Here is a 12199-nt window from a genome sequence, read left to right as displayed (position 1 = left end):
AAGAAGACGTTCTCTAATTAAATTTTGCCCTATTTTCCAATTTCACATAGCAGTTATACATCTGACAATATCGGTCCTGCAATGTGCAAAATTCCTTTTTATTTGATATGATTAGTAATATTTAATAGAGGCCAGAATGCACTAATATCCCTACTGTCAAATAACTGCCAGGTAACAACATATTTGTAAAATCTAATTTTATGCTCAAATGGCTCTACTCATGCAATTTATCGCAGCTTTCACTCTCCCGTCCTCATTCACTCACTCTTTTTCCCTCTCTCCAGCTTAGCAAGGTTTATGATCGCATTATTATTCGGAAACATTCACAGTGGATAATGTGACAGAACAGCGCTGCCGAGAGCCCTGCATCACACTGAGTCCTTTTGCCATCCTAGCCCAGTCTTAATTCCCTCTCAAACCAGACTTGTGCACATGTAGCTCATTTACATGTTTTTGTTAACACAAGAACAAAAAGACAAATCATCAAAGGATTTACATCGGAGACAAAACCACAAAGTCGTCAATGTGAGTGACACTGTGGACCATGTCCACATGAGAGCTGAGTAAAACACGTGCATAAATGCCAGCTGAGTGGATTGTTTTACATTAAAATATGTGACAACACAATGCACAATCAATTCAACACTGGATAGTCTATCATTAACTGTTGTCATGTATGTAAAGTGACAAAATGTTTTAACCGGTGAGTATTCAGGTAACTTTTCCAGATAGATAATGGGAATTTTGCAATGGATACACACATTTACATAGCTGTATAGTACACACACATGCATGAGGAAACAGAATCAAATGCTTGGCATCATCATACATAGTGAGACAAATAAAGAGAGAGCTCAGCAGGAGAGGAGCCAGGCTTTTTCATTAACAGCAGCTGTGAGTGCTGTCGCTGGTGGCCATGGATCTAATGTCACCCATTGCATGGCCTGTCATACTGTATCACGAACAGCAAATGTCAGGTGATATGTCTGCAAATTAAAATTAAATCTAAAAATGAACATTAGGCTAGTTTTAGTAATAAAGCAATGACGTACTGTTTGTTATGATCACAGCAGCAGCAATTTAAAACAATAAATGACTAACTTGTATAGGTAATCATACAGTAAGTTTAATTTTGTGGCTGCATTTCATTAAACATTTACCACAAAAAAAAACAGTATGGTGTCTATGGTTTTATAAAATTGCTGAACTCTAAGCTGTACCTCAGCAGCTCCTGGACTAACTAACAAACAATAAAAATAACTTGAAATTAGGTTCATTCAAACAAAGCGTCAATGATGATGTAAAGGTTATTTTCCATGCTCATTGAATGCTGCATTCCCTCGGGCATCATGTGTGGTCCCACACACACTCTGAGTTTCTAGACTCACCAGTTTGTGCCAGTATGAAGACTGAGCTCCATTAACAGCCCAGCTGGCACCCTTTACCCCATTATTCTTTCTCTTCCCAAACACACACACACACACACACACACACACACACACACACACACACACACACACACACACACACACACACAGACACACCAGGACATTTCCTCTAAAACCACAAAGACAAGACACACAAACTGCTCCCAAAAGAAGGCCTATGAATGAACAAGAAATAAAGTGGCTAAATGTGACAGTGAAAATGCGCTCAGTGTGTGCAGTTAATTTTAGGAATTTGTCACCTCAGCCTTTTCTTCTTTCCCCTATTCAAACAATTCATCATCCGTTCCATCTGGGTATCGACAAAAGCATCTGAGATACACAATCCTATTTTAGCCTGCAAAAGAGAAACAGTAGGGACTTCTAACAACAGACATCTGTGTGTCTGTGTGCACGTGTGTGTGTGTGTGGTGTGTGTGTGTGTGTGTGTGTCTGTGTGTGTGTGTGAGCGAGCATGCCTCTCTTTGCAGCTTAGAGGCATCATTTTCATTAAAGCGACACTAAGAGACCTTTTAATTCTTGAGCCAAAAACAGCAGGCTGGATGTATCCTGAGGGTCAAATACTCCCATGAAGAAAATGGATCTCCAAAACCCAGATCACAGAGTAAGATAACCACACTACACATTGGCTGTACTAAGGGCGGTATAATTGAGATTGATTTTAAACTTTGGGAAGCAATTAATATCTAAACTGAGTTTAGCAAGTGAATAGTATTTCCAATTTTGTTAATGAAATGGTTGACATTGTTTATGGACTGCACTTGATTAGCTGCCTGCTTTGACCATCATCATGGCAGCACCTCTAAAGATGTCTTGGTTCTGCTATAAAATTGGAGAGTTTTATTGCCGTCATGTGATGTAGGTCGAGAAAAAAAAAAAAAATAATAAATTGCTTTTTATTCCTGTTTAAAATATGCTAAGAAAACTCTTTCATAGTAGTCATGGGGGGTGGGGGGTTTGCCCTGTACAGGTTCAAGGTTCCCCTACTCCCAGCACACCTTATTAAGCTCATAATTCAACGGTCAAACCCTACCATGAGTTGATCAGTGAGCACTGAGTGCCCAGGAGTTCACAAGCCCATATTGAATTGCTGAACTTCTGCCCACCCTGTTGGCGATTAGATTACCCCCATTTTCAAGGTGCAAGCGGACAAGTCTAAATATAAAATTGCCCCACTTTTGACTAAAGAGGCTGTTCCCATGCAAACCTAATGCAAAGGGGAGTGTAAGAGCAGATCTTTTGGGACACCCCTGGCTAATTTCTAGGACAGGAGGTACTAAATTGGAAATTGAGTGGACATTTCTCCAGTCGTTTTAACATCCCCTGGAACAAACCCAATAATGAATGTGTGACATTGAGACCACCTCTGAATAACTTGAATTTTAGTGATCATATAACATTATGAGCCTCAACTCTAAATGAACTGATACCTTCTTTGGATCAGTGTGCCCTCTAAGAATATAAGGAAAGCCCTACATTTTAAGAGTACAGCTATAGACAATACGGTATGATTTTCTAATCTAAAGATAAATGTAATGTGAATTGCTTGTATATATTTAGAACTCATTATTATTGCTTTCTTACTACTCGTTTCTGCCTTATATAGAAGCATAGATGAGTCATTATGTGATAAAAATAATGTGATACATCTTGTAGTCTTTGATTTGGCAATAATTCCGTATAAATATCATGTAAATGCATGTGCAGTGCTACAGCAAAATCACTACATGGAAGCCAGATATAAAATGTGTTTACAGAAGAGCTATAATTAAACCTCTGCTAAAAATATTTGTGTCAGAAGATCTGCATCTTATACGGCAAGATAGTAATTTCCTGAGTTCCACGAGAGCTTCTGTAATGTTGTAGTCAGATTTCAAACACAGTCTTTGCAGGTGTGGGTTTAAAATATAAAGCCTTTGATTTAGCATGACTCACACATTGTTCCTGAAAACGATACTTGCATCTTTTTTCAGCCAAATAGAGACCGTAGACATGGCTGCAATGTATTAATTGCACTATATCATTTTTATTTATTTTTCTTCTTCCATCTTTTTTACATATTTAAAGGAACACAGGAGGAATTCTGTCACTGACTTGACATGAGTTAATGTACCTTAAGTGTCTACACAGGAATTCAGGCAGGAAGAACTGACAATTGTTCAAGGACACATTTTATTACTTGCTCAGTTCAAGTCAAACAAGCGCACCATGTACCAGCTTCTGAATTATTACTTCAAAGAGAAATAGTTTCTGACACAAAAAAGTAATGCACAAAAGATCTACAATATAAGAAAGATTAACTCACTAATTTACACTAGTATGCTTGAAAAAAGAATCATCGCTATTTCATAAAAAACATTCAAGTATCCACATCCTGAATGAATTATTCACAGTTTTCATTGACTTCATTGAATTCAGTGTTTTGAGTGAATGCTAAAAACAGAAGTAATCCAGGTTTGTGAAAGTTTGTTCCATCCGTTATTCAAGTGTTTTATTTTTTATCAAACAAACGATGTGTGTGGATCATTTTTTTAATGAGAAAACCTGTACTATTTTATTGCATTACATAAATACATTAAATCAATAAATCCCCCATTGTGAATCAGAAACAGTGAAACTAATTTGCGGCTTCTTCCTGTTAATTATCCTGGATCATTAACTATGTTCACAGGTGTATCAAACTTTATCAAATTGAATTTTGCTTCTGGACCTAATTAAAATTCTGAGGTTTGTCAATTTCTTTGGCTGTTTTAATGTAGGTTTTTTTGTGCAGGATAATGAAGTCCTTGGGCCCTAACACTACTCTGTAAAACCAATTATATTTCAATTGTGCATCTATCAAAACAATGTTCAAATATAACCTTGAATATCAGTAATCAGGTAAACACTAGAGTGATAAATATTAAAAATATTGTTTTAATTATATGTTCATGAGTTAAGAGCCTTTATCTTCTTTCCTATTAGACGATTGTCTCATGTGTGAGCAGCCCACATTCTCCACATCAATTTATATTGCTTTTTCCCCAAGTAGATGTCACGCTAGTTGCACAGTACAGAATGTTCGCTCTGTTCTGCCTGATCTCCAACATGCAGTTGGCTTCCTCACTGACAGCTGTGCTGCCTGACACCTAACAAGCAGTACGCTTTGTTAGTAGTGTAGCACTGGGCCTTCACATGCCTATTATTAAGCTTTCTATCACAGAACATATCTCCTTTACATGCTTTCACATTATTATATACAATGTTACTAACCTAATATAGCTGGAAAATATGGTTTTGCATGCATATATCTCAGAAGCCACAAAGGCATTGTTTAGCTATTTGAATACTGATTTCAAATGCAAAGAATATTCAGAACATTCTTTATAGTAAAATAAGAGCTTTATAGAAACAAAGTCAGACTATTGTGTCTACCAGTACCAGTGATGCCACTGATTCTGTAAGACAATAGAAGCACTAGGCACTCTTATCAAACAATTACAACAGTAAAAAAAAAAAAAAAAAAAAAAAAAAATATATATATATATATATATATATATATATATATATATATAAAATTAGGATCAGACATTATAAAACTAAAGACTACATATGCTCATTTTGCAATTCCAATGCTCCATACCTAATACACCCTACATACATGATTTACAGCTTTATCCATATCAGGATCCACCATTACTGGGTACAAGGTGAAAGAATGCACCCTTGCTGTGTCTCTAGTCCATTACAAGGGACAATTCGCATTTATTTACACCTAGGGGCAATTTAGCTAACCCAAATCAATTCTAGAAAATTTTTAGAAATCAAAATTGTATTCAAAATAAAGCGCATGCAGTGATTTTCATTATGGAATTATGCCTGAGAGGCAGACCATGGGCATTCAATCTTAACCGAGATTTCTCCAAATCTTTGAATCTTTTGATTATATTATTCATTTTAAATGAATACGTATTCAAAGTCTGTTCAATTTAATATTGAGGAACATTATTCTAAAATTATACAATTTGTAGACAGTTTTTCGCAGATTTCTCTAAATGCTGCCCATCTTTACTACTGAGAGACTCTGCCTTACTTAGATACTCTTATTATTACTTATATTCACACTATGAATGACTATGTAATATGCAATAGTGTCATACTGTTTATATTTGTAGGTGCTGGTTATAGTGTGGGGCAAACATCCAATCATTATTGCCATTTAGTTCCTGCATAAGACGGTCTCACCACATTAACACTGTGACTAATACACACACACACACACACACACACACACACACACACACACACACACACACACACACACACACAGTAAGAAGCAAAACATTGACTGGCAATCATTCTGTACAGTCTCGCCTAAATGCTATTTACATGCAGGTGATCTTTCTAGATGTTTTGTACAAAGAAATGCTAAACAGCAAGTACTGCAGTCCATACACATCTGTCTAGCAGTTTAACATTTAAAGAAATCCATTGTGGACCACTAACACTGTGCAAAATTTGTTTAAAGCAAGGGGCAATACAGTAGCTCAGGCCTAGCGGGACTAGGCAGAAAATATGCATTGTGTGAAACAAGAGGCCTAGTGGCATTTGAAAAATCAGTATAGGGAATAGAAAGCGAGCACAATCCTGAATTGAATAATAACAGCAACATAAGACCCAGAATACTACAAAGCTGACAAGTTCATTACCACTGGAAGCTGCCCTGCTGCAGGATTTCTGATGGCATACTATTAAACCCCCAGTGAAATTACACTGCTGGCAACCATGCATATGCTGACAAATATCAGTGTGAGCTAACATTTGGTTATTCAACCTTAGCCAAATTCTTTATTTCTAGGTAGAAAAAATAAGAAAAAAAATTTTTATTACAACTTGCTCTTTTGGGGTTATTTATTTATTTTTTTTAAATGATGACATTACAAGGAAATAACAATACCTCTATCAAATTATAATACAGTAATATTATTAGATTATTATATCTTAAAAAAATATTATTATATTATTAGAGAATTGTTTTAGAATTTATTTATTCATTATTTTGCACAGAAAACTACTCTTCTTTGAAAAAATGATGGTAATTTGGTCAAATGTCCTCCTTTTCCTCACTGTGGGACTGATTATTTCAAGGTTTTTTATTTATTCCGAACACTTAGTCGAGACGTTTGCTGTGTTGGATGCGAGCATGCTCTATCCTCCATCAGCAGGACTTGAAGCCCTAACGGAAGTCCCTGCTGCACTGACACAGTTAAATGAATAGTGTTTAGCAGGCCTGTATATCAAACTGTATCCACATGGCCAAACTCAAGGGTGGATAATACTAACGTGTGAAGGCACCGGCTGAAAGATGAGGGACATGGGTGGCAAAAATGCTGTCTGTAGCGCAGTTGTGATATTTCACTCATTGTGAAGTGCTTCAAAGTTTATTATTCAATAAAGTATTATTCAATATAGTATAAACTCTGTCTTTGGGTTTTAGAAATCATTACTCTTTAATAGATTATTGTAGCTGGAGCTTGCACAGGTTGAAATATACAGAGAAAATTGGATAAACTACACAAAAGCATGGAAAAATCTATGAGTGAATCATTGAAGATTATCGAGAACCACACAATTGAAATTATGTGCTATTTAGATGCTTACAATTTTCCAGGTGAATGGGATTGTAAGCAGCATGCAGAACACCGTTCTCTGCATTCTTTGTTCCTCTCTGCTGCAGGCACCAAGCAGCCTCTTTTTCTGCCTTCTTCCTCCACCTCATCACAAACCAATACCTCCCATCTCATCTCTGTTTCTCCCCTCTCTTTAACTCAGTCTTTATTGTCAAAATAAAGTGCTATAAAATGTGCCAGGAGACTTGAAAAGCAGTGCGTAGTGTGAGCTAGCATGTCTGAATGAGGCACAATGTTTAATCGTATTCACTTTTGACATGCACCCCTTTAAACTGTTCCTTTGAGTGTCAGCTACTTTAATTAACAGGGAGAATGATGATTCAGTCATAACTGAGTCCAACACACAGGTGACATGAGACAAGATCAAGATAAGTGTCATGTTTAATTGAAAAAAAAAAAAAATAATAATAATAATAATAATAAACACTTAATGTAGTAAGAGTGCAATTTAAGACCACTCCATCAATCCTGAAGCCCATTTGGTATGAGCACCAAACTGTTTAATAATTCATCTCTTAATATTTCCCTCCAAATTAATCCTCATTCTTTTTTTGACAAGAAGAATTAGGTGATAGCTTAACAGGCAATTTGACATGTAATTATTTGCTTTACAGAGAAGTTGTTATCCTGCTGATCGCAACACTTAAATTACTTTGATCCTGTGAAAAAAGCTTTTAGAGTGAGCATAACACCCTTCATGACTCTGAGACATTTTTGACTTGGAGGCATTTATGTCAAATATAATATATACGGTATAATATATACTCTATTTATCTATCTATTTGTATTTCTCTTTTACACTCTCTCTCTCTCTCTTTCTCTCTCTCTAACACAGGAAATTTAATCATTTCAGCTAAATCAGATTTTTCCTTTACCCACAGCTAATTATAGTAAATACTTGACAGAAATAATCAAATGCATGACTATTTTTTTAAAGCAGAAACAGGCAATGGTTTGCATTAGTAATGTGTCACCTTTCAACCAATTTAGTCCTAATTATATTGAAATATGACTGGGTTTAAAAGGTGATTCATTAATAGGTAATCTGAATATAAATACCCATCTCTAGCCACTTCCAAAGAACAGCAATTAGCGTTTAGTTGTCTGATATCAGCTAAACAGATGTGCATCACATCCTAATGATGTAGAACTGTTTTTTATATATGTCCAAAATAAGGAATCCAATATCTTAGTCACTACTGAAAAATAAGATTCATGCATGTGGAAAAGTAAAACAATAAGAAATCAAATCAGTGACCAAAATGCATTGCCCCTGTTGCTGACATCTTATGGTGGGCAGCATGACAAGCATGTGTGCTCAGGACTGTATTCACCAGTCAATTTGTTCTCCTGGCTTTTCTGATCAGAAGAGGAAGAAACTAAACTAATGAAAACCATCTGTGAGAGCGACAGGCTTTAGGCTTATGAGACAATGGGCACTCCTGTCAAGCAGGGGAAAAGTGTCAGGTTTATAATGTAAAGACAGACACCTTTAGATCCATATTTGCCCTTTTTTGAGAGGAATCGCTCAGCACGAAAACAACTGATAAAACATATCCATGCTTGGTGCTTATTGTTTGTCTGTCATGTTTTAATCCCCACCACACCAGAGCATCAAAGTAGCTCGGGGGTTTTAAAGCAGATATGTCAAGAAGCAGGAGATGGGAATGGATGACAGATCGCAGCTGTGTATATGTATGGTATCATGAGAATAAAGTGCCTACTTGTGTTTATTTTAGCTTCCTTACTTAAGAATTCTTTCATAAATGTGAGTCTTTCATAACATATGCCAAGCTTAATAAATGGCTAGCAAATCAATTATAGTGACATAATAACAGTGTAGTCCAAATAATTTACTAATGATTTTTGTTAGTGATGTCAGTGACAAAACACTGACCAGCCAAGTGTCTGGAGAGACTTCAAAATAAAGCTGACATCCAATAACAACCGTTTAATCTAATGTAAGGCAACTAATAACCAGATAAATGTTGTACATAACAAATACATTAATTATTGTTTCAGGTCTGTAAAGGAACAGTACCTACAATCACTTCTCATAGTTTACATAAAAAAAAATTCCACATTTAATTTCAGCATGTGACTTGTCTGTGCTTCCGGTGATACAACCAATATCACGATTGACAAAACCAGAAAAGCCAGAGTTACTGAGCCGAGCTGTCTTCTCCATGGCCCAAGTTCTGTGGCTGAGCTGAGTTAATGTTTTCTGCATCAGCGGCTCGCAACAAGTCCACTCTCTTTTTCATTAAGAGCCTGAGAGAGTCTCGAGGCAGAGCAATGCTGCTGTCACAGAGCTCACGCTGACTGTCCATCTCTAAAGATTCACACTCACAATCATACTAGAGACAAAATGCACACATAAATTAAAAGGCTAGCAAACGGCAGGGCTTACCACACCAAATAGATGAGCCATGTTTTAGCATTTCAGCCAAAAACAATCTGTCCATGAACGGAAGACCCCATGCAAAGCCTACTAAGCATGACTATAGAAAGACCATGATAAGTCTCCTAGTTACTGTGGAAACAGCTTGCATTTTGAAATCTGCTAAGAGAAAAAGAGAGAAAAAAGAGTGAGAGAGGAAGGGAGAGAGAGCACATAGATATGGGTATGGACACAATCATCTCCTCTCTCCATCTGTCTACACACTCTTCCGGGGGCTAATTATCCTAATCCGCAGAATCCAGGATGCAGGTTGGTGTCATGCGCCACGTCCCAGGACACCACCATTTTGCCTCCCGGTTAAACATGGAAATTAATTACTGCCTGGACTGCTGAGGGGGAAATTTAACCATGACAGATGCACTGTTGTCACCCTGGTGGGCATACGGAGGTAAGTGAAGCCACCCTCTACAGGTTCAAGGGGTCATAAAGTTACATCATAAAAGGTGGATATTAGTCATCCTTAAAACAGACCACTAATATCTAATATCTATAATGTCCCCATCATTAAGCATTTTTTAAGTTTCTGACAGTCGATGTGTAGACTTTAAATACTGTAAATCTTCACACATGGTAGTTTTTCCTTGATGAAAACTTCCACATCCTACAATAATACTGCATCAAAGATAGGAAAACACACGTCAATGAGAGCTAGGATGAGGTCGGCGAGCCTTAGAAAGAAACCCACATGGACACATAGACATGCAAAGAATCTTCAAACAGACAGTAACCTGAGCTCATTATCAAGCCAGATCTCTGGAGCTGTAAGGCAGCAATGCTACCCATTGCCCCAACAAGCACGTCTTTGCATTCCAAGTTATTATCTCCCAGTTTCCCCTTTTGCCCAAGGCAGACTATTCCTTTAATTAAACAAGCTAAATATGCGACAGGAATTTTAGACACTTGCATGATATCATCACTTTATCAGAAGCATTATTACTTGGTACCAGTACCAGATTTAATCCTTCAGTTCAAGTTCAATACACTGCAAAATGACAGGGAAAAATGTTGTGTAATACTCAATGTAATAATCGGTACTTTTTTCTACGCTTTCTTTTAACATTTCACACCTGCTTTGCAAATCAAAGTGGATATTTGTAAAAAAAATTAATAAATAAATAAATAAAAATAAAATCAGCAAAAGCCAAGCCGACACTCTCAGCAGGCTGCTTCTCCTCCTGTTTCCGCATCTTTCTCCGGAGCGCACAATGTGGCGCATCACAAACCGCCTTCTCAACCATCACCAAATCAGAGATGGCATTTCCCTCCAGTGGTGCAATTAACCCCAAGCTGTGGGTAAGTCACCCCCTTGGGATCCCTGTCCAGAAACACGGTTGTGGGCTGTTAAAGAGGAAGCCCCTTATACCACACTCTGCCCTCCATTTTACCTCTATATGGCATCTTATAAAAGAGACAGCAACACTGATGACTGTCAAACAGCACATGCACAAATGGGACCTGTCAAAAAAGTAAATCTGTTGTTTTTGTTTTCTTATTACACGCTGGTAAAACTAAAACCAGAAGAAAAATGTAGCAGTTTGGCAGTGAGCACATTTTTTAGTAAATCAACTAGAATTTGTGTAATCTAGGCAATTCAAATAGCAAGGATTAAAAGACGTTTATAGCTAATGATCATTTGCAGGCAAAATGTTTTCATGTGAATTGTATCTGCTTTCGTAAATCATCTACCTGACAAATGTGTGAAACACTTTTCTTTAGACAGAATGATTCAACAGAATTAATGGATCTTTGCCAAGGACGTTTTGTTATAAATCTTTAATAAAAAAGGTATTCAGGAACAATAAAAGGGTACTTTTAGACAAGCAAAAAAAAAGCAAAAGTAACAAGAGGCACGTAAGTGTGACAAATTAAAGGAGTACAACAACATTACATATCTTGGCACAGAGTTAGTCCACCAAGAAAATTCCAGAACGGTGCTCTTTGGCATTGATGTTAGACTCATGTCTGTAACTGCTAAGGGAAAAAAAATCTTAGTCTCAGAAGTAATCCAAATGCAAGGACACTTTTTTTCATTACAATGAATACTGTACTGAGAATAAAAATATTATAACCTATTCTATGTAAAAAGATTGTTTGTACCTACCACTGTGTGTTCAACGAAACAAAACAATTCTAGAACAGAAGATATTTAGATCAATGGATCAATGGAAAATGTGTCTATGACCTTGGGCTTTAAACTGAACCATCCCCATTAAGTGAATCTCTGCCACAACAGAGTGCTAGAGATGAGATCCTACCTCCAGATAGAGCAATTAGTTTTTTATTCCTGATCATTAGGCACATAAGTGCCTTAATTGACGTCTATCACAGACAGATGACTTTCGGATTAGTATGCCACTATCCTATGTTTGCTAGCGGTAAATTGAGCTATTTCTTCCCACAAAAGAGCTACTGAAGTGTCACTGTCTTACGGGGAAAGGTCAAATCAGGTTCACATCCCATATTTTTCACATAGATCAATTTGATTTTGAGTATATCAGCTTACAATCAACCTGACAAAACTGCAGAGGTGCCCATGGACATTTTTAGATTTTACTCAGTCTTTACAGACGATTCATCCTCAAGTTCACTAACTGCACTTTATATGGTTATGGGTCAATACATTG

The 12199-nt window shown here is 36.8% G+C and overlaps 1 protein-coding gene across 1 annotated transcript in view; it reads right to left on the bottom strand.

Moving 5' to 3' along the window:
- Positions 1-12199, bottom strand: part of grik3 (glutamate ionotropic receptor kainate type subunit 3) — a 99049-nt gene that overhangs the window by 66922 nt on the left and 19928 nt on the right. The gene's annotated exons all lie outside the window — the stretch shown is intronic.

The sequence above is a fragment of the Silurus meridionalis genome, chromosome 4 (assembly GCF_014805685.1).
Source record: "Silurus meridionalis isolate SWU-2019-XX chromosome 4, ASM1480568v1, whole genome shotgun sequence".
NCBI lineage: Eukaryota > Metazoa > Chordata > Actinopteri > Siluriformes > Siluridae > Silurus > Silurus meridionalis.
Note: the sequence above shows the minus strand (reverse complement) of the source record. Positions and strands in the feature narration are given on the sequence as shown.